Here is a 24485-nt window from a genome sequence, read left to right on the forward strand (position 1 = left end):
TTATTTATTTATTCATGAGAGACACAGAGGTAGAGACAGGCAGAGGGAGAAGCCGGCTCCATGCAGGGAGCCTGATGTGGGACTCGATCCCAGGACTCCAGGATCGCACCCTGGGCCAAAGGCAAGCGCTAAACCGCTGGGCCACCCAGGCATCCCATATCATAAGTTCTTAATAAATATTTTTGAACAGATTAATGAATGAAGGGGCAACCATTTTCATTCTTATTTTACCTCTCATGTGCTGTTTAACATAGTTGATCACCTTTTTAAAGCCATTTTATGTTCTTGGTATGACATTATTCTCCTAGTTCTTCATCTGATATTTTGTTCATTTCTTCTTTTCCTCTTAGCGTTCTTTTTGTACTGCCAGAGGTGTTCCTGTTCTAGTGTTCCCCATTTCTGTTAATGGTATTTCTGTCCACCTGGTTACACAAGCCAGCAATCTGACAAGATATCTTTGACATCTGCCTCTCTCTACTGACATCCATTCTGTCATCAATTTCTGTTGGTAATCACTCCAGAAATACTGATAAATCTTATTTGTTAACTTCCCATTTCTACTAAACTCATTCTAGCTAGGCCAAGCCATGTTCTTTCCAGGACCATGTCAAAAATTCTTACCTAGTTATACTGCTTCCATTCTTCTTTTTGACTCTAATCAATTCTCTACACTGAAGCCAGAGTTTTAAAATGCAAATATAATTATACTTTTGCCTCTTCCCCTAAGCATTTCACTGGTTATATGCACCAAGCAGGTAACTTAAATAAATGGAGTTGGATAGATCAGGGATTTTTAATAAGGAGTGGTAAGAACTGTGGCAAATTGGAGAGGACATGCCCTATCTAAAGAGGGTTGCCAGTTTAGTTTGAGGATATTATTGACATGTGGGATTGTAGGCCCACAATTGCTGATCTTTTGATATTTTTCAAGGGAAGCCAAAAATCTGAATTTTTTTTAAATTATAAATTTTCTATTACACATTATTAGCAATGAATTAACAATTTTTTTGAGGATTTTTATTTATTTATTTGAGGCAGAGATAGGAGAGAGAGAAAGCATAAGCAGAGGGAAGAGGGAGAAGCAGGGGACTCAATCCCAGAACCCTGGGATCATGACCTGAACTGAAAGCAGATGCTACACGTACTGGGCCAGCCAGGTGCCCCCCATTTAAAATTTAAAAATGTTCTTGGGGTGCCTGGGTGGTGCAGTTGATTAAGCATACGACTCTTGATTTCGGCTGAGGTCATGATCTCAGCATGAGATCGAGTCCTGCATCCAGGTACGTGCTCAGGGTAGAGTCTGATTTGAGATTCTCTTTCCCACTGAGCCTCACAATCATTTTCTGTCTCTCTCTCTAAAATTGACAAATAAATCTTTTTTTAAAATTTTTTTAAAAATTTTTATTTATTTATGATAGTCACACAAAGAGAGAGAGAGAGGCAGAGACATAGGCAGAGGGAGAAGCAGGCTCCATGCACCGGGAGCCCTGACATGGGATTCGATCCCGGGTCTCCAGGATCGCGCCCTGGGCCAAAGGCAGGCGCTAAACCGCTGCGCCACCCAGGGATCCCAACAAATAAATCTTAAAAAAAAAAAAAGTTTCTAAAAAAGAAAAGTTTCTTAGGAATAAATTTAGTTATATATAATTCAGTCTTTAGACTGAAAAATCACAAAACATTGCTGAGAAAAGTTAAAGAAGACATAAATATGTGGAGATATGCCACATTCATGGTTTGAAAGACCCAGTAATGTAAAGCTGTCCAGTCTTCCCAATATCCAGTTGTGTTCACAATCAAAATCTCAAAAGACCTTTTTGTAGAAATTGATAGGCTGAATCTAAAATTCACATGGAAATGTAAAGGATCTGGAATAGCCAAAATAACTTTGAAGAACGTGGAGGAATTACATGATTTCAACATTATAAAGCTAGATTTATAACAACAGTGTGGTATTAGTATGAAAATAGGCATGTGGATCATTCGAACACAGGGAATGCTAAAATAGACACACATGGTCAGTTAATTTTTCCACACAGGGTTAAATGTCGAGGGGTAGTCTTTTCAACAAATGTTGCTGGAACAATTGGATATTTGCAGGAAAAGAAATGAATATCAGTACCTGTCTCACATGAAACACACAAATTAACTTGAAATGGCTTATAGACCTAAACATGTAAACTAAAACCATAAAATGTATAGAAAAAACTATAAGAAAAAAAAAAAAAAGAAAAAACTATAAGAAAATGTGTGTCACCTTGAGGTAGGCAAAGATTTTTTAGGAAACAAAAGCACTAACTATAGAAGAAAAAAACTGATGTGACCTATCAAAAGTAAAACTTCCTGTTCTTTAGAAGACACTATAAGAAAATGAAAAGGTAAGCCACAGACTGGGAGGAAATATTTATGTATATACACAATTTATATATATACATACATGTATATAATTTCATATTATATGTAGACATTTATAGATACATTTATTAAAGAACTTATATATTTAGAATATGTAAAAAAGTTTATTTTTTTTTTAAAGATTTTATTTATTCATGAGAGACACAGGGAGAAAGAGAGGCAGAGACAGGTAAGGGGGAGAAGCAGGCTCCATTCAGGGAGCCAGATGTGGGACTCAATCCCGGGTCTCTAGGATCATGCCCTGGGCTGAAGGTGGTGCTAAACGCTGAGCCACCCGGGCTGCCCTGTAAAAAACTTTAAAATTCAAAATATGGCAAATGACCAATTAAAAATGAGCAAAAGGTTTGAATAGACACTTCGTAGAATATATTCGAATGTCCAAAAGCATGTGAAAATATGCTCAACATCATTAGTCGCCAGGGAAATACAAATGAAAACTATGTGACATACTAATTCATACCCATTAGAATAGATAAACCTATTAGAATAGATAAAAATAAAAAAATACTGACAATTCCAAGTATTGGTGAGGAAGTGAAACAACTGTAATTCATGTGTGTTGTTGGTTTGAGTGTGAAGTAGTACAACCACTGGTTAGGTTTTTGTAAAATTAAATACATAGTTAATCATGCAGCCTTGCAGTTCTGCACCTTGGTGTTTATTACCTAAGAGAAATGAAAACATATATTCCCAGAAAGACCATGTGACTCTCCATAGCAGTTTCATTCATAATGGCCAAAGTTGGAAACCATTCAAAGATTATCAACAGGTGAATAGGTAAACTGTGGATTTATTCGAGAGACAGAGAGCAAGAGAGCAAGAGTGCAAGAGCACAAGCAGGAAGAACAGGGGGAGATGGAGAGAGAATCCCAAGCAGACTCCATGCTGAGCTCAGAGCTGGAAGTGCGGCTTGATCCCATGACCTTGAGACCACAACTGGAGCTGAAACGAGGGGTCGATGCTCAACTGACTGCACTACCCAGGTGCTCCATATTAGTTTCATTTAAGTTGAAGTTATAGAATTGGCAAGAGTAATTTATAGTATTAGATCAGTTGTTGCTTATAGGGTGGAGAGAGGGGGGAAAGATTGACTGCAAAAAGACATGAGGAGTGATGGGAATGTTTTCTTCTTGATTGGGAGTGATTACACAAGAATGTGCATTTGTCAGAACTCATTAGAACTGTTCACTTAAAGTGGGTGAATTTTGTTGTAAGCAAATTAAACATCAGAGTTGATTAAAAAAATATTGTTGGTCAACATTCTGTGGACTAAACACAAGGTGCTTGTATGTCAAATTTGGTTGAAGTTAGCTAGTATCTAACCACTGATCTATACACACCCCAACACATGTGCACACTACAAAAATGCCTGGCCCATAATAGGTCTTCAGATTTCTGTTGAATGAGTGGATGGATGAATAATTGCAACACCATTGCAAGAAAATGCCCACATTCTTCATCCTTCTTCAGCTTTTCAGCTTCAGTCACTTTATGGACTGTTTTGCTTCTTCTGTCAGTAGTACATTGAGTACAAATGAAGTTATTCATTTGTTCCAATAGTTGATGAAGACCTACCATATGTAAAACCCTGCCTAAAATAATTGCTAAAATAAAATAAAATAAAATAGTAATTGCTCACTCTGAAGAATGACACAAATGTCTGTTGATTATATATATATGTGAAATTAACATTCAGTTTAAAAACAAAGGCTGGGTAAACTGCTCTTGCTTAGAATCTGTTTTAGTTACCATTTCTTTGTCTTATGCATTTACACTGCTATCTGTGGAAAATAGCATGGGTTTAATAATAGACTCTGTTCTTTTTTTTTAAAATTTTTATTTATTTATGATAGTCACACACACACACACAGAGAGAGAGAGAGAGAGAGAGAGAGAGAGAGAGGCAGGTACTATGCCCTGTACCATAGGCAGAGGGAGAAGCAGGCCCCATGCACCGGGAGCCCGATGTGGGATTCGATCCCGGGTCTCCAGGATCGCGCCCTGAGCTAAAGGCAGGCGCTAAACCGTTGTGCCACCCAGGGATCCCAATAGACTCTGTTCATTATAACTTCTCAAATGAGAGGAAGGAAAACATTCCAGAATATCATTCTGGTATAGCTGTAGAAATGCAGATTTCTTCCTTTCTGATTTAGAGTCTATGAGGGATGAGAGGCCTGACTAGAACCAAATTGTTTCTTGGTCTTGTAGTCTGTAGTTGTATGCTGTCTTCATCAAACTTGATCATGTAGACTTTTATAGGTCACAAAGGAGAATTATTACATGTTTTTTCAATCAGAACTTTATTTTAAAAAATATTTTATTTATTCATGAGAGACACACAGAGAGGCAGAGACACAGGCAGAGGGAGAAGCAGACTCCCTGCGGGGAGCCCGATGCAGGACTCGATCTCAGGACTCTGGGACCACACCTGAAGCTGAAGGCAGATGCTCAACCACTGAGCCACCCAGGTGTCCCATCAATCAGAACTTTAAAAAGCACTGGTCATTCTGTACTGATAATTGTTACTTTGTGTGTAATCAGGCTACGCTGAATTCTCTGAACAGCCGCCTTCCTCCTAATTCTCCAAACTATGTTCTTGCCCATTTTTTTTAAATGGTAATTGGAATTTTTTTTTAAGTTTATTTATCTATTTAAGTAATCTCTACACCCAATGTGGGCCTCAAACTCACAACCATGAGATGAAGAGTTCTGTAATCTCTGACTAAGCCAGCCAGGAGCCCCTATTCTTGCCCATTTTTAAAGTTAGCCTGAGGCTTAACTCCTTTACCAAACAACTCTCCTTGATTAATGAGTCATCTGACCTCAAACTTGTTTTCAGACTTTCCTTTCCCTATAATACTCTTTTCCAGTTTTTCTTTTTTCAATGTCACATTTCTTTTTTTTTTTTAAGACCTTTTAATAGCATAGTTAATAGCATAGTTCATTGTGGCATAGTAGCTGCATCTGATAGCTGTTTTCTTCTCCATGTAGCTAATGTAAGAGCTGTACCAAGTGAGTTTAGTAAATAAAGAAGATCGCTGATAAATCCTAGCATGAAGCTGAATAACGTGCAGTATGGAGTCCAAAATGGATGAAAGTATAGTACTCGAGAAAACTGTGGACTCAGTCTTTTCTCCTTCATTTTTCCTTGGCACATTACCCTGAAAAGGAAGCCGAGGAGATTAAGAGTTGCTTTTATCTGATAATAGCTCAGAAACTTAAGAGGAGGCAGTTCCCATAGTCTGAGTCCAGTAGGAGAGCTTAATGAACTGCCTTTACCTGAGCAGTAGTCAGAGTATGTCTCTGTGTTGAGACATCAGAGGGACTGAGGAATGTAGGAATGAGGAAATAAGAAGTGGGTATTGGAATTGCATATGTGTGTAATCTTGGTAGTTTATTTTAATTTGAAACAATCTGTTATCCTCATTGACAGATTTCTCTGATGAACTGTTTCTTTTTAAGCCCAAGCTAGAATTAACATCAGACTAAAGAAGGACATTTGTTTATCTGCCGTTCAGAATATAATATTTCAAATACCTCTTTAGTGGGTGCAGAATCTTGTTTAGTCATCTTCACTATCCCAAGATTAAATATACTTTTATTTTACATTCCTACCAGCAGTGCACAGAGTTTCCAAATTCTCCACATCCTTGCCAACCCTTGTTATTTTCTGTGGGTTGTTTTGTTTTTTGGATAGTAGCCATCCTAATGGGTATGAGGTGATAGTCTTACATATTTAGCAATTTTATGTATGACGGGTAGCATAGTGTTGTCTCTGTAGCTGTTACCACGTGACTTTTTTCCCCCCAGCAATTATCAGTCATGCCTGAAGTGCTTATTACTATTATTATTTTTACTTATTACTGTAAACTCCATAATGGCAGGGACCTTGTCCAGTCTCATCACTTAGTATCCCTAGAGCTGAGATAGTACCTGACATGTTACACTTCTTTAGTGAGTATTTGGTGAGTGAATGAATGGAATGTAGACATAGTGTAATGGTTAAAACCAAAGACTTAGCATCAGACAGACTTGAGTTTGAATTCTGATTTCCTCATATGTAAAATAGGTTTGATAATGCCTTCCTCCTAGGATTTTGGTGAGATTAAATGAGATTGCACATATAAAACCCTTAGTATAGCACCTGGCACATTCTAATTATCTGATGAGGGGTGACTAATATTATTAGAGAAAGGTCATCTGGCCAACAGGGCATCATTGGGCTTAGGGTTTAAAGATCCTTATTCTGTCACTAATAAGGAATATAATATTGGAACAAGTTGTCTAATCTCTTTGGCCTGAGCTTTTTTCCTCTGTAAAATAAGACTATTAAGTTAGGTGAACCTTAAGGGCCCTCTTGCAATTCTCATTTGATCCCTACTGTTATGACTGTATGTACTCCTGCAATCACTACCACTTTACAGTATCTCAACTTTTATTACAGTAGATTGTTAATCCCAGAGTCTGAATCTCAGAAGCATCTAAATGATAGAATTGACTTAAAATAATTTTTTATTTTTATTTATTTTTTTAGAGAGGGAGAGGGGCAGAGGGAGAAGCAGAGAATCCTAAGCAAGCTCCACACCCAGCACAGAGCCCAATGTGGGGCTCAGTCTCATGATCATGCAGTGATCATGACCTGAGCTGAAATCAAGAGTCAGATGTTTAACTGACTGAGCCCATCCAGGATCCCCTTAAATAATTTTTTTTTAAGAAAAGATAATTTCGGGATCCCTGGGTGGCTCAGCGGTTTAGTGCCTGCCTTTGGCACAGGGCGTGATCCTGGAGTCCTGGGATCGAGTTCCATGTCAGGCTCCCTCTGCCTGTGTTTCTGCCTCTCTATTTCTCTCTCTCTCTCTCTGAATAAATAAATAAATCTAAAAAAAATAATTTTTTTTAAGAAAAGATAATTTCATTTCAAAAGTTAAATCATTGGGATAATTGAAAAATAAGTTGCTTTAGTGAAAGAATAGTTGCTTTAGTGAAAGTTGTTTAGTAATGATTTTATATACCAGGTTGCGTTTGACTACCCAGTGGTCATAGAAGTGGAGAAATGCAGATTCTACTGTAGATTGCAATGGTAGTTTGTTGGTTTTGCTAAGCTAGCTGTGTTATATACTCACTTGGGGAGACTTGCTTTGAAGATACTTTTCTGTCCATTTGCTGTGCTGCTGATTAGAGGAAATGAAATAATCCTTAAGACTTCTGACTTCTGAGGTGTGGCTGGTTGTGTCCCTGCTCTTAGCAAACGTGGGACCAGATAGGCAGACTTCGTCTGTCTAGGTTTGAGAGAACATTTCACCAATTTGCCCATCTAAGTAAGAGGTTATGGCTCCATCCAGCACACTTAGTATTAATATATATTGTTTAAAAAAAGATTTTATTTATTCATGAGAGACACAGAGAGAGAGAGAGAGAGGCACAGACACAGGTAGAGGGAGAAGAGAGAGAGAGAAAGAGAGAGAGGCACAGACACAGGTAGAGGGAGAAGCAGGCTCCATGCAGGGAGCCGATGTGGGACTTGATCCCGGGATCACACCCTGGGCTGAAGGCGGTGCTAAACTGCTGAGCTACCCGGGCTCCCCAGTATTAATATTTTTTATACAAAGAACTTGGAGCAGAGAGTAGAAGAAACTAGTTTTTTTTAAAGATTTTATTTTATTTATTCATAGAGACAGAGAGAGGCAGAGACACAGGCAGAGGGAGAAGCAGGCACCACACAGAGAGCCTGACATGGGACTCGATCCCAGGTCTCCAGGATCACTCCCTAGGCTGCAGGCGGCGCTAAACCGCTGCACCACCGGGGCTGCCCAAGAAACTAGTTTTTATTAAGTATCTGTTTTATGCTGGCCACTGTTAGGTGCTTTCATGTATGCTGTCTTTGATTTTGTTGACAAAATGGTTGTTTTTGTATATACTTGTTACTCATTGTCACTAACCTTTTTTTTTTTAAAGGATTTAATTTATTTATTCATGAGAGACACAGAATGAGAGAGAGAGAGAGAGAGGGAGAAGCAGGCTCCATGCAAGGAGCCTGATGTGGGACTCAATTCTGGGTCTCCAGGATCACGCCTTGGGCTGAAGGCGGAGCTAAACCCCCTGAGCCACTGGGGCTGCCCATTGTCACTAACTCAGTCACTTACAGACTTACCTGAATTTAGGAATGGTCCTTGTGTATGAGGCTCCCTGTAGCTTTTGTTAGGGACTCATTGCAGTCACTGCAGCCCTAAGAAAGTACATAGCTGCTTTTAAGGAGGAGTTCCTTTGGCTTCATTAAGAGCAAATAACTTGGGGTGCCTGGCTGGCTTAGTTGGAAGAGCATGGGACTCTTGATCTCAGCGTTGTGAGTTCAAGCCCCATGTTGGGCATAGAGATTACTTACGAATAAAATCTTAAAAAAAAAAAAAGGCAAATAACCATGATAGCTGGCACAAACTCCCTTATCTCTTTGGAGGTGCTTTCTGGTGGTCTGTCTCCAAGTAGGAATCCTAAATGCTTTCCCCACTGAAAGATAGGTATTGCAGTTGATGTTTAGGCCTCTAAACGAAACACACGTGCACACACGTCTATATATATAAACTTATTTATCTATTAGTACATTGGTCATGTGGAATTTTTGTAATTTAGATCTTTATTTAAACATTTGTTTAGTGGAAAGAGTATGGGCCATTGGAAGCCACTTATCATGGGGTGAGCTGGCACTAGTGTCAACTTCTCGGGGCCTGTGTCCTCATCAGTAAAATGGAATGTACTTATCTTGTAGGGATATTATCAGGATTGAGTGAAATAATGTGACAAAATCTTATGGGTATTCCACAGATGTTGGTACTCTCACTTCTTCCATTCTGACTTTTAAATAACTGAGTAAAATATCTTGGTTGCATGACTTAGTTTGTTAGTGCCTTTTATTGTTAGCCACATGCCCTGAGGATTGATAGTGGAATTTATTTTTCTTTCTATATCAATTGCAAATGCTATTAGCAATGTATTCTTGTTCAGACTTTGGAATGAGAAAACTTTTTTTTTAAAGCAGAATTAAGTGGATTTGTTCAGGCGGCTTTCTAAGATCTGGCAAATTTGGACAGGAAAATTAGAATTGTTTTCATAGTGGAGTTCCTACCTGGAACATAGTTGGCAGTGAGGAGGAAGGTTATGCAATTACATACATTCCTTATCTGAGGTTTCGTAAAGCGTATTTTTGTCTGAAACGCTGGAGGAAGTCCCCTACTCCCTTCCTTTCAGTCAAGAAGCTGATTGTGGAATAGGAGATGAGTAAATGAAAATTAATCTGACTTTGGCAATTAGAGAATGAGAAGAATGCTTAACCCCCAGGCATCTGGGCTTGTTTCTGTTTTCCAGAGATCTCAACGGTCATGACCCATTAGTTGTAAGCATTTTTTTTAAAAAAACCTCAAACCAAAAAACAAACAAAAAACTGTAGGTGAAGCCTGGACTGAGTAGCAATTTAAAAGATTTTAGGTTGGTAATAGAATTGCAGAGATAATTTCCACTGGCCAGAATTTTGGGGTTTTGGTTTTACTCATCTACAATTCTCTTGGTAAAAATTATTATTCTTTTTCAGTCCCTTTTCCCCAAGGTGGCAGGAATGAACTTAAAAACTTAAACTGAATCAAGTCACTTTTCTAGATTTTAGAATAAAATCTAGAGGGCAGTCCTGGTGGCTTAGTGGTTTAGTGCTGCTGCCTTCAGTCCAGGGTGTGATCCTGGAGACCCGGGATCGAGTCCCATGTTAGGCTCCCTGCATGGAGCCTGCTTCTCCCTCTGCTTGTGTCTCTGCCCCTCTCTCTCTCTCTCTCTCTTTCTCTGTCTCTAATAAATAAATAAATAAAATCTTAAAAAAAAGAATAAAATGTAGATTTCTTTATCTATACTGCTGTCACCTCTTCTTCGGTATTCTTTTCCCTTTCAGTCTGTTCCATTATTTTTTTTTTTTTTAAATTTTTATTTATTTATGATAGTCACACACAGAGAGAGAGAGAGGCAGAGACACAGGCAGAGGGAGAAGCAGGCTCCATGCACCGGGAGCCTGATGTGGGATTCGATCCCGGGTCTCCAGGATCGCGCCCTGGGCCAAAGGCAGGCGCTAAACCACTGCGCCACCCAGGGATCCCAGTCTGTTCCATTATTAACAGCTGGTTTTATTTTAGTGTTTTCAACTTTCCTTACCACCATATCTAAAAAGTACTTTCTGCCCACAAAGCCTCTCCTTTGTTTCCTTTATAACTCAGACAAATTTATAATTACAGTTGACCCTTGAACAATGGGTGGGTTGGGGCACTGAACCCCACACAGCTGAAACCCATATATAAATTTTGTCTCTCCCCAAACATAAAAGCCTGCTGACCATAAGCCTTACCACCGATAACAAATAGCCTGATAACAAATAGCCTTACTGGTAACACATATTTTGTATGTTCTATGTTTTAACTGCTATATTTATACAATAAAGTAAATTAGAAGAAAATGTTATTAAGAAAATCATAAGGAAGGGAAGGGACCCATGTTCAAGTGTCATCTGTAGTTTGATGGCTTGCTTGCTTACTTGTTTTTGTCTGCCTATGCTTCAAGTTTATAAACCCCAGGAGGGTAGAGACCTTGTTTTATTCTTTTTATCTAGCACATGCTGACTGACATATGCTGGTCTTTAATAAGTATTGAGTGAATGATCATTTGATAACTTCTGCATTATGGAGAGATATATTCTTTAGTTCATTTTTTTAAATCTTAAAGATAATAGACTTTATTGCCCAGCAATTACAAGTATTAAAATATGTATTTTCTACATAACCTACTGTGAGGGGATCAATGTTAAACAAAATATTAATTTTCATCATCTGTTTCAATGCATATATTTTTTAAAGATTTTATTTATTCATGAGAGACAGAAAGAGAGAGAGAGAGAGAGAGAGAGAGAGGCAGAGACACAGGCAAGGGAGAAACAGGCTCCATGCAGGGAGCCTGATGTGGGACTCCATCCCAGGTCTCCAGGATCAGGCCCTGGGCTCAATGCGGCGCTAAACCGCTGAGCCACCCAGGCTGCCCTCAGTTCATATCTTCTTGACCAATTCTTTTTTTTCCATTTTGCCTTTGAGTCTGAAGAATTTTAACCACGATAGTTATGGACTTGAATATTCATCTGCAGCTACCTATATGCTCCTAGTGATTTTATCACAGCCATCCTCTAAGTGGTTTCTGGAAAACATGAGGACGGACTTCATTCATCTTCACCTCATAGGCTCTCTAGCACCTGAAAGAGCCCAGCGACTGGCCCACACAGACTGCCACCTGGCCTGCTTGCCTCAGGCACCCTCCTCCTTCCATAGCTTTGTGGAAAAGAGAATCTTTTTTTTTTTTTAAAGATTTTATTTATTTATTCATGAAAGACACAGAGCACAGAGAGAGAGGCAGAGACATAGGCAGAGGGAGAAGCAGGCTCCCTGTGGGGAGCCTGATGCGGGACTCGATCCTAGGACCCTGGGATCACAACCTGAGCCAAAGGCCGACATTCAATCAGTGAGCCACACAGGTGCCTTTAAAATGATAAAGGTCAACGTGGGCAAAAAAAAATGATTTGGTTCTCTTTTTTTTTTTTTTTTTCAAGATTTTTTTTTTTTAAATGTTGGTGGGGTTTTGTTTGTTTAAGTAATGTCTATATCCAGTGTAGGGCTTGAACTCATAAGGCCAAGATTAAGAGTTGCATGTTCCACTGACTCAACCAGTCAGGTGCCCCAAATAATTTGTTTCTGTGGGTTGGATCTTTCAGAATTAACTTAGATGATGCTGGAAAAACTTTCCCTGATTGGCCAGGGTTGGATTAGATCTCCCTGTTGTTTGGTCTATAACACCATGTGCTTGCCTTTTATAGCCATACACTCCCTACTTAGATTCCCTGAGAGAGAATTTAGTTTATCATTGTATCCTCAGCCCTCAGATTGGTGCCTGAGACATGGTAGTTGTGTTCAATAAATACTGGTTCAGTGAGAAATAAGTGTTAAAATTGAGGTATTAAGAACAGTTTTTACACTGGTAGGTTATGGAGCTTATTGGTCCCAAGAATTACTTTGTTCTTTGTTTTCAAGTTAAGTATCATGACATAAGTTTAAAAAATATCTTAATTATGGAAAATTTCAAGCACATACAAAAATAAAGAGAATAATAAAATGAACCACCACTTTGTGCCTATCATTCAGCTTCAACAGTTATCAACACATGACCATTTTTGTTTAACCTTGCTCCCCCTTCTTCCTCAATATTTTAAAATAAATCCCAGACATGATATTATTTCATCTGTAAATACTTCAGAAGAGTATAATCAATTTAAGAACTAGTTAACTCTTGGAAAAACCTGATACAAAAATTCCATTTGTCTCCTTGAATCTAATTGTAGATGCCAGCTGGTGAATTTCCATGTGCTAAACCACTCCCAAGGCTTGACTCACTATTGAAAGCATATACTCCATTGTAATTGCTGAGATAGCAGCAGTTTGCTAGAATATATTATCATGGTTGTTTCTATTTGGGTAGAGAGAGGTTACCAATAAGTAAAAACTCATATGTCAGAAATAATTTGGGAGATGTATAAAGATGGATGATACTTTCTGACATTGTGCATTACAGGCCTTTGAGATTTTGCCTGGAAAATGAAAATGAAATATGGTTTGTGGATTATTAGAGTAAATTCCTGTAGTTCTTTGTGAGTGAATTCCTGAGAGTCACAATTAGCAGTAAAATGAAAAGTAATGGTGTCAGAAGCCCAGAGTTAGATTCCTAAGCCTTGGAAGGTTGAAGGTGTAGAACTGGGCCAGAGGAAAAGTCACATGGCATCGGTAGTGGTTATGGTTAGTTTTATTCTAGAAGTTAAACTTGTGGCCTAGACCTCTGTAAATAGCCTAGGTTAAATAACATTTCCTTTGGGAAGGGAAGAGAGGCACTCTTTTCTTTCAGCAAATATTTTAAAGGATTAAGTACTATCTTGTAAAATTTGAAGATTGGCACTGAGTAAATGGTTGGACTAGAACAGTGTTTTCTCATGATCCCAGTTTTTTGTGGAAAAGCAATGAAACGAGGATGGAAATGATCATAAGCACCTTTAACTATTTAGTCACATAGGAGAATAAGACTGATTCTGAGAGGCTGCGGTGTAAGTCCCAGCCCTGTTAGGACTACAGCTCTGCTTTTTCCTTAGCCTGAATCACCGTATGATTTTGATAGGAGATGGTAGATATGATGATCATCCCAAGTTAATTCTTGGCAATTTATTTTGAAAATACACTCTTATTTTTGCCTTTATACTCCCATAACCCTTAGGTAATTCCTCTATTAAAATACTTAGTACACAGTGCCTTGAATAGGGATTTTGTCATAATCATCTGTGTATACTTAACATCTAGCACATGGTCACTTGGAAAATATTTGTTGACACATGATGATCCCTTTCCAGCCTTGAGATGGTATGATTTTGTGATTTTTCCAGTGGCCTGGACAAGAAGAATATGGGAATAGTGCTATTCTGATATAGGCTCCTCTCTGAATTCTTTTTCTTCCTAAATGGTGTTTAGTCTCACACTCTGAACCATTCTCTTCTTTTGGGACCTTCCAGGAAATAGAAGGAGAAAAAAAAAAGTTGTGTTTAGAACAAGAAGACTTATGTCAGACTGAAGTTGATATGTTGGGATCACTGGAATCCTCCAGTTGCAGTCAGGATGAAGAATTCAGTGTTGATAATAGATGCCAGGAGCTTGTTCTCTTTTGTTACTCTTCCTCATTTACTGAGATTTGGCTCCATATCTATGACTGAGGTGGATTTCAGTCTTGATCATCAGGCTTTAAAAGATGTAGTCAGTGATTGGGAATTAATCAGCACCAAATTATGAACATGTCTTTTTTCATGTATGTGGTAACTGCTGGAATTAATTTGTTGTAAAACTGTAGAATCTACACCAAATTAAACCTATGGTTTATTATCTAATACAGGATAGTAAAAGAGAAATGTCAAAAACCATTATTTCATCAACCTGTTTATTTGTTGCAAAGTTGGAAGCTGTCTCAAACTCAACATACACAGAACTAAAACGATCCATTTTCCTCCTCTAAACTTTTTCCCCACCAGCAATTTTCCCTGTCTTATTTTATGGCAACTCTATTCTTTTAGTTCTGGTCAAAACTTTGGACCTTATATTTCTCTTATACCCCATGTGCAGTCTGCCAGGAAAACTCACTGGACTTGTGTTCAAAATATATCCAAATCAACAACTCACCATCTCTCTCGCTACTACTTAGTGGTCTAAAGCCACTGTCCTCTCTTGCCTGGATTATTGTAGCATTTCTTAACTGATCTCCCAGCTTCTACTCTTTACTTTTGGCACAGCTGCCTGAATCATTCTCATTATACCTACGTGAGATCATGTCACTCCTCTGTTCAGAAACCCTGCTGTGGCTCCCCATTACACTCTTGAGTAAATACCCATAAGGCCTTATCTTCTCTGGTCTTCTATTAACCCCTCTGACCTTACCTACTGAATCCCCCTTGTTCACTCTGCTGCAGCCACATTAGCTTTCTTGCTATTCCTTGAAGGAGACAGTCCTGCTTCTGCCTTAGGGCTTTTGTAGTGACTGTTTCATGTGCTCTTCCTCTAGATACCTATATGGCTAACCTTCATCACTGTCAAATCTTGCTTCAATGTCACTTTCTCAGTGAGGCCTACCCTGATCACCTTATGTAAACATAACTCCTTTGCAAAAACACTTCTGATTCCCTTTATTGTGATCTACCCTTTTCCCCCTAAAACATTTATTATATTTTAAGATCTATATAATTTCGGGGAAGGGGCAAGATGGCGGAAGAGCAGGGTGCCCAAATCACCTGTCCCCACCAAATTACCTAGATAACCTTCAAATCATCCTGAAAATCTACGAATTCGGCCTGAGATGTAAAGAGAGACCAGCTGGAACGCTACAGTGAGAAGAGTTCGCGCTTCTATCAAGGTAGGAAGACGGGGAAAAAGAAATAAAGACACAAAAGGCCTCCGAGGGGGAGGGGCCCGCGAGGAGCCGGGCTGAGGCCGGGGCGAGTGTCCCCAGGACAGGAGAGCCCCGTCCCGGAGGAGCAGGAGCTGCACCAACCTTCCCGGGCGGGCGGAAAGGGGCTCGCAGGGAGTTGGAGCAGGACCCAGGAGGGCGGGGATGCCCTCGGGCTCCCGGGGACACTAACAGACACCTGCGCCCCGGGAGAGTGCGCCGAGCTCCCTAAGGGCTGCAGCGCGCACGGCGGGGCCGGAGCAGCTCGGAGGGGCTCGGGCGGCGGCTCCGCGGAGGGGGCTGCGGGGCGGGAGCGCGAATCCACCAGCGCAGGCCCCGGAGCACAGGGCGCCGGGACACAGCCCAGGATCCGGCCTCCCCGGGACAGGCAGAGGCCGGGAGGGCCCAGGACAGCGAGGACGCTCCTGCCCCGAGCTGAGCAGATCAGCGGCCCCGCCCCGGAGCCTCCAGGCCCTGCGGACAGAGAACCGAGAGCCCCGAGCCCCGTAGTTCCTGCGGAGGCTGAATCCAGGCTTCCAGAGCTGCCATAGCAACTGCGGCTGTTCCTCCTGGGGCCCCACGGGGTAAACAACCCCCGCTGAGCCCTGCAGCAGGCAGGGGCAGAGCAGCTCCCCCAAGTGCTAACACCTGAGAATCAGCACAGCAGGCCCCTCCCCCAGAAGACCAGCTGGACGGACCAGTGATACTCCCCCGTGTTCCAATACAACTTGTTTCTGGCCACTCTGCACTGAGCAAAATGACTAGAAGGAAAACCTCAACTCAAAAGAAAGAATCAGAAACAGCCCTCGCTCCCACAGAGTTACAAAATCTGGATTACACTTCAATGTCAGAAAGCCAATTCAGAAGCACCATTATACAGCTACTGGTGGCTCTAGAAAAAAGCATAAAGGACTCACGAGACTTCATGACTGCAGAATTTATTTATTTTTTTTTTTAAATTTTTTATTTATGATAGTCACACACACAGAGAGAGAGAGAGAGGCAGAGACACAGCCAGAGGGAGAAGCAGGCCCCATGCACCAGGAGCCCGACGTGGGATTCGATCCCAGGTCTCCAGGATCGGGCCCTGGGCCAAAGGCAGGCGCCAAACCGCTGCGCCACCCAGGGATCCCATGACTGCAGAATTTAGATCCAATCAGGCAGAAATTAAAAATCAATTGAATGAGATGCAATCCAAACTAGAAGTCCTAACGACGAGGGTTAACGAGGTGGAAGAACGAGTGAGTGACATAGAAGACAAGTTGATGGCAAAGAGGGAAACTGAGGAAAAAAGAGACAATCAATTAAGGGACCATGAAGACAGATTAAGGCAAATAAATGACAGTCTAAGGAAGAAAAACCTACGTTTAATTGGGGTTCCCGAGGGCGCCGAAAGGGCCAGAGGGCCAGAATATGTATTTGAACAAATCCTAGCTGAAAACTTTCCCAATCTGGGAAGGGAAACAGGCATTCAGATCCAGGAAATAGAGAGATCCCCCCCTAAAATCAATAAAAACCGTTCAACACCTCGACATTTAATAGTGAAGCTTGCAAATTCCAAAGATAAAGAGAAGATCCTTAAAGCAGCAAGAGACAAGAAGTCCCTGACTTTCATGGGGAGGAATATTAGGGTAACAGCAGACCTCTCCACAGAGACCTGGCAGGCCAGAAAGGGCTGGCAGGATATATTCAGGGTCCTAAATGAGAAGAACATGCAACCAAGAATACTCTATCCAGCAAGGCTCTCATTCAAAATGGAAGGAGAGATAAAGAGCTTCCAAGACAGGCAGGAACTGAAAGAATATGTGACCTCCAAACCAGCTCTGCAAGAAATTTTAAGGGGGACTCTTAAAACTCCCCTTTAAGAAGAAGTTCAGTGGAACAATCCACAAAAACAAGGACTAAATAGATATCATGATGACACTAAACTCATATCTGTCAATAGTAACTCTGAACGTGAATGGGCTTAATGACCCCATCAAAAGGCGCAGGGTTTCAGACTGGATAAAAAAACAGGACCCATCTATTTGCTGTCTACAAGAGACTCATTTTAGACAGAAGGACACCTACAACCTGAAAATAAAAGGTTGGAGAACCATTTACCATTCAAATGGTTCTCAAAATATACCCTAAAAACCATAGAACACTTCTGAAAGAAATTGAGGAAGACACAAAGAGATGGAAAAATATTCCATGCTCATGGATTGGCAGAATTAATATTGTGAAAATGTCAATGTTACCCAGGGCAATTTACACGTATAATGCAATTCCTATCAAAATACCATGGACTTTCTTCAGAGACTTAGAACAAATTATTTTAAGATTTGTGTGGAATCAGAAAAGACCCCAAACAGCCAGGGGAATTTTAAAAAAGAAAACCATATCTGGGGGCATCACAATGCCAGATTTCAGGTTGTACTACAAAGCTGTGGTCATCAAGACAGTGTGGTACTGGCACAAAAACAGACATATAGATCAATGGAACAGAACAGAGAACCCAGAAGTGGACCCTGAACTTTATGGTCAACTAATATACGATAAAGGAGGAAAGACGATCCACTGGAAGAAAGACAGTCTCTTCAATAAATGGTGCTGGGAAAATTGGACATCCACATGCAGAAGAATGAAACTGGACCACTCTCTTGCACCATACACAAAGATAAACTCAAAATAGATGAAAGATCTAAATGTGAGACAAGAATCCATCAAAATCCCAGAGGAGAACTCAGGCAACACCCTTTTTGAACTTGGCCACAGTAACCGGAGAAGGACAAACAGTGTATGTTCTCATTCATTTGGGGAATATGAATAATAGTGAAAGGGAATATAAGGGAAGGGAGAAGAAATATGTGAGAAATATCAGAAAGGGAGACAGAACATAAAGACTTCTAACTCTGGGAAATGAACTAGGGGTGGTGGAGGGGGAGGAGGGCGGGGGGTGGGGGTGAATGGGTGACGGGCACTGAGGGGTACACTTGACGGGATGAGCACTGGGTGTTATTCTGTATGTTGGTAAATTGAACACCAATAAAAATTAATTTATAAAAAAAAAAAGATCTATATAATTTCTCTCTCATAATTATTCCTTGAAAGTGAGTTTAATGGATTCATTTTATATATCTATAAGCTCTGCTTAAATGCAGGTAGACTTAGAACTTTGGTTATCTCTAAACTAACTTTCTGTCATTTTCAAGCATCCAAAAGAATGCAGAACCTAAAACCAAGAAAAAGAAAAGCAAGTGCCTTAGATAGTCAAGAAAGAATTTTTGAGCATTGTTGACAATTCCTGAGAAGACTTAAAGTGCCAAAAGTGCTGGGAGTAGTTGGTTCTTTCAGAAGTTGAAGGAGTGTGTTGATTAAACTGGCAATGTCTGGTTATAAATAGATCAGCGTTTTTTGAGAAGCATAGGTGAAAGGATGTGCAAGAAAGGCAGAGAAAGCAGAGTATGGTGGTAGTCATAGTGGACAAGATTTGAAGTGACTAGTGCAGGGAATGAGTGGTAGATTCTTGAGAACCATCATGGAGAGCCAGAAGATAAGACACATCTTTGTGGAGTGGAGATGGGCAAGTGCCATAGGAACACTTTCAGATACAAAATATATTAAAGCCATAGACAGAAGGACCCTTTCCTTTGAATGTAAATGAAAACCACAGTGAGATACCACTTGAGACTTGTTAGGATAGCTATTATCAAAAACAAAACAAAACAAAACAAAACAACAACAACAACAAAAAAAAACTGAGGAGAAACTGGAACCCTCGTGCATCGTTGGTGAGAATATACACTGGTACAGCCACCGTGAAAAGCAATTTTGGTTCCTCAGAATGTTAAACATAAAATTTCCATACAATTCAGCAATTCTACTCCTGAGTGACACTCAAAAGAATTGAAAGTGGGGACTTAAACAGATACTTGTACATCAGTGTTTACAGCAGCATTATTTACAGTAGCCAAAAGGTGGAAACAATCTAAGTGTCCCTCCACTGATGAATGGATAAACAAAATGTGATAATGTACATACAATAGAATGTTATTTAGTGTTGAAAAGGAAATTCTGATACATGCTACAAGGTGAATGAACCTTGAAGATATTATGCTAAGTGAAAGATTCCTGGATACAAAGAGACAGATATTGTATGATTTCACTTACATGAGGCTTATAGAATAGGCAAATACATAGAGATAGAAAGTAGAGTAGATGTTATCAGGGACCAGAGGGAGGAGAAATGGGGAGTTACTGTCTAACGGGTAGCGTTTCTATTTCGGATGATGAAAAATTCTGGAGATGGATAGTGGTGATGGTTGCACAACATTGTGAATGCACTTGTTGCCACTGAATTGTACACGTTAAGAATGGTTAAAATGGGATCCCTGGGTGGCACAGTGGTTTGGCGCCTGCCTTTGGCCCAGGGCGCGATCCTGGAGACCCGGGATCGAATCCCACGTCGGGCTCCCGGTGCATGGAGCCTGCTTCTCCCTCTGCCTGTGTCTCTGCCTCTCTCTCTCTCTTTCTCTGTGTGACTATCATAAATAAATAAATAAATAAATAAATAAATAAATAAATAAATAAATAAATAAATAAGGTTAAAATGCTAAATTTTATGTGAAATATATTTTAACATATACTTTAACCCCCACCCCCGAACCCCTCTCCTTTAGGTGTAGCTGTGCATGCATGAGAGTGGGAGTATGTGTAGGGAGGGCACAGATACGCTGTTCCACAATGAAGGCAGGTGTTCCCCACACGGATGCTCAGACTTCAATGATGGTGGAGATGTGCTTTCTGGTGGGTGATACAATAACCAGCTAGGTCATTCAGCTCCTTCTCCTGCAGTCACATTTGTAAGCATAGGAGAGTCATTCAGTCATTAAGAAAATGTTATATTTTAGGGGGATTTCCTGGGTGGTTCAGCGGTTTAGTGCCTGCCTTTGGCCCAGGGCATGATCCTGGAGTCCTGGGATCGAGTCCCGCATCAGTCTACCTGCATGGAACCTGCTTCTTCCTCTGCCTATGTCACCTGCCTCTCTCTCTCCCTCTGTTTCTCATGAATAAATAAAAACACAGAGACAGAGAGAGGCACAGAGGGAGGAGAAGGAGGCTCCATGTAGGAGCCTGACACGAGACTTGATCCCAGAACTCCAGGACCACGTCCTGAGCCGAAGGCAGCTGTTCAACTGCTGAGGCACCCAGGCGTCCCAAATGCCTAATTTTTAAAGAAACAGCCTTTCTAAAACTTCAGGGCACACACATTTAATTTTTAAATTATTTTCAGTTAGGGAAAGCTTGTAGGTATTTAAATTTTTCTTCTATAATTTCCAAAGCATTTTCTGTCTTAATAAAGCTGTGTGTTCTGTAATATGTAGTAGGATAAAGACACTGGACTAGTAATCAGATTCTGGCCCAAGTTTTTATGTTATCAAGTCACTGAACCTCATCTACTCTGGTTTCCCAACTGAGAATGAAGAGATTGGATGTGTAAACTTCCAGGGTTTAGTTATAAAATTTTAGTCATTTTATTGGAATTTTTCTAAAGCTAGTAATATAAAAGATTAGAAGAACTTTGTTTATAATACCGTTCACATAAAAATATAATTCATTTCAGTGTAGCATAAGACTGGATTCTAAAGGGGCTTAGTCAGTGGATGACTAAAACAACTTTTTTATAAGAAGGTCTCATTTAGAAGACAGTTTCAAAATGCATTCTCTGACAACATTGAACTAAAAATCCTGGATCTCATTTTGATGTTAATAATTGAAAGTAATTTGTCATTATCTTATATCTTCTTTCTATTCATCTATTTTTAAAAGATAACTCATCACTGTGTAGGAGTTGACTTTTTCTGTTATGACTTCCCTAGAAATACTACTGCTTTAGTCTTTCTCCTTTAAGTGCCTTTTCCTGAGAATAAAGGATTGAGTTCATACCTTTGCATAATGATTTAGAGAGTATTTTAAGCTTGGCGTGTTAAAACCTGGCTGACTCCATTAATATGTGGACAAACTAGCACATTAGAATATTTTTTAAGTTCCAAGCCACAAGTTGTGCTTTAAATGAACATGGGCATGTATACAATTAATATTTAAGCCTTGAATAGCACAGACATTCAAAATGCCCGTTGCCCTGGGTGACTGGTTTTCAGCAAGGCTCTTGCTTGCCCTGCACATTTCTTCCTCTGCTTTGAACAGTGCCAGGAGCAGAGTCAGGAGAGGGTTTATTCCTTTGGCGCTCTGCTACTCTCTGCTTTCGGCAGGCAAAAAGGCTGCTGTTTTACTTCTTAAACTCCTACCATATGGAAAGTTTCTATAAATAAATCTTGGATTTATGATTGAACTTCTAAATTTGTAACCTCCACGATCCATGGCTAAAGCCAATATAAATACCTATTTAAACATGCAGACTGCATACAAAGCTGTGGCACTATTTCCCTGAGAATGGTCTCCAGCCACAATATCTAAATTATCAATTCAGTTAATTTTTTCTGTCTCAGTTGGCATGAATGAAGACCTCATTTTGTTGTTAAGCAAAAAGTAGTGAGCCTGGTAGTTTTTAGTGAATCCACTTTGACTTTTTTTTTTCACTTTGACTTTTTGTGCATGAATTGTTGGCATAGTTACATAGCAGATGTATTCATGAAAATGTAGAAGTGCATTAGATTTTGACAAATGATCATTTAAATGTACTAAAGGAACTGACATTTTAGAGGAATCCTTTTATTATTTATTTTGTAAATTTGGGTCAATGGTATTTCAGTCAACAATACTATAACGGGCACCTGTTATGTGCCAGACACTGTGTTAGGGCACATTGAGTTGTATGAAAGATGATTCCTGTTCAGACAAGAGAAAAAGAAAGAGGAAACGTGGGGACAATAAAATGTTTTATCGCTCTAATGGAAAAATGGACAAATGCCATGTGAGTGTGGTGGAGAGGCAAGTAGATTAACTCTGGGGAGTTGGAAAAGGCTTTAGAAAAATGTTTCAATTGAACCTTTAATAATAAAAATGATTTCTAACTAGCTGTAGTTTATTGAGTGCCTACTGTTTACTAGGATTAGTTAATGCTACCTACCAGGGAAAGGGGTAGGGGAGCATTTTATGCAGTAAGAAAATTGTGGAACTATCAAAGATTGTATATCCCAGAAGTAAGAAGTTTGGTACAGCTAATGGAAAGAGGAGGGAGATCAGTGGCTGGGTGCTTCAGATTATGAAGGACCCCAAAAAAAAAAATAAAAAAAAAATAAAAAAAAAATAAAAAAAATAAAAAAAAAGATTATGAAGGACCTCAGATACACAATGTGTCCCTGCCACCCTGTTTTGGTCACATTTCCTTGCCTGAAAAGCCTTTCTCCTCTCTTTGCTGATGTACCTTTTTTTAAAGGTCTGGCTTTTATGTGAAGCTTTCCTCCCCTTTTGTCAAAGCTTATTGTTTTTACTGAATAGTTGTACAAGAGAGTATACCTCATAAAAGGGCATTCCATTTTTTTTAAGATTTTATTTATTCATGAGAGAGACACACACAGAGAGCGAGAGAGAGAGAGAGAGCGAGCGAGCGAGCCTGGCAGAGGGAGAAGCAGGCTCTCCGAAGCAGGGAGCCTGATGTGGGACTCGATCCCAGATCTCCAGGATCAGGCCCTGGGCTGAAGGTGGCACTAAACCGCTGAGCCACCGGGCTGCCCAAGGGCATTCCATTTCTTGAACCATTTCTTGTAGTATAGTCTGATCTCCCCAACTAGTTTCTCTTAAAAGACAGGATAAATCCTCTTTAGCACCTGCTATAGTGCTCAGCACATTGTGAGAACTCAAGAAATACATAATGAATGGATGAATACGGAACATTTGTAGATATATCAGCTATTGAGACAGCCCAGCTACAGTGGTCGAGATCACCTACATTTATTTAAAAGGCATTTCTTAACACCAGTAAGAGCAATTTTCAGAGGTATAGGTCAGTTGTGATTTGGATGTAAAATAACTTAAGAGTAATTAACTCACAGGGTTGTTGAAGATTAAATTAGAACATTAAGTGCTTAGAACAGTGCCTAGCATATATAGTAAGTGCTCAGTCAAGTGTTACCTATCACTTAGCTCCACCTATCTGGGCGTTTTTGCCAGTGACAGAACTCAACGACTGTTGTAGGCATGAAGAGGATAGAAAGGAGATAAACAGGGATCCCTGGGTGGCGCAGCGGTTTGGCGCCTGCCTTTGGCCCAGGGCGCGATCCTGGAGACCCGGGATCGAATCCCACGTCGGGCTCCCGGTGCTTGGAGCCTGCTTCTCCCTCTGCCTGTGTCTCTGCCTCTCTCTCTCTCTCTCTCTCTCTCTCTCACTGTGTGACTATCATAAATAAATAAAAAAAAAAAATAAAAAAAAAATAAAAAAAAAAAAAGGAGATAAACAGCTTCATACCTTTGAAACCAAATGCCCTTTAGGAACTGGAAGAACTGCTTATATTGCATGAACTTTTATTTTTCTGTTTGTGTTTTAGTGATCGAGGGGTATGGTTAGCATGGAATTGAATTTCATCTGTCTGTGGGAGTTGTAAACAAGGTAGGTTCCAGGTTTGTTTACATTTCCCTGCTCCTTTCCTAAGCTGTTCTGTTAATATTTACAGTTCTGAACTATAGAATAGATCAGATTTGATTATTGTTTAAGGATGCACTCTCATAGCTCCGTGATGGTCAGTCTTCTAATGTTGTGGACTACATACAGTATCTTGTTAAAATTTATTGAATGCTGAGAAACAGCATAACTAGTTACGCATTTTGGTGGTTGTATTGCAGAACCATGAATTCACACGTGTATATAAACCGTGATCCAGTCCTTGGAGGGCAGAAGCTCTTGTATTAGAGCCATTGTGTAAACTGACTTGGGGTAATGGGCTAGGTAATTCTTCTGGTCACTTTAATGTTCTGTAGCTTATGTGAGAATAGTAGACTAAATGCAACAGAGGGCCTGTTTTGACAGTAGCCAGGCCATCATGGCAATTATAAATTTTGTTACTGGTGACAGAATCTGTCTATCTGCAACACTA

At 40.0% G+C, this 24485-nt stretch overlaps 1 long non-coding RNA gene across 1 annotated transcript in view; it reads left to right on the forward strand.

The window, feature by feature from the left end:
* LOC129512213 (uncharacterized) overlaps window positions 1-24485 on the forward strand; it is an 84725-nt gene that overhangs the window by 14728 nt on the left and 45512 nt on the right. Inside the window, exon 2 of the long non-coding RNA XR_008664969.1 lies at window positions 23940-24001. This is a non-coding gene — a long non-coding RNA (uncharacterized LOC129512213). The remainder of the gene's footprint in view (window positions 1-23939; window positions 24002-24485) is intronic.

The sequence above is a fragment of the Nyctereutes procyonoides genome, unplaced genomic scaffold, assembly GCF_905146905.1.
Source record: "Nyctereutes procyonoides isolate TBG_1078 unplaced genomic scaffold, NYPRO_anot_genome, whole genome shotgun sequence".
Classification (NCBI taxonomy): Eukaryota; Metazoa; Chordata; class Mammalia; order Carnivora; family Canidae; genus Nyctereutes; species Nyctereutes procyonoides.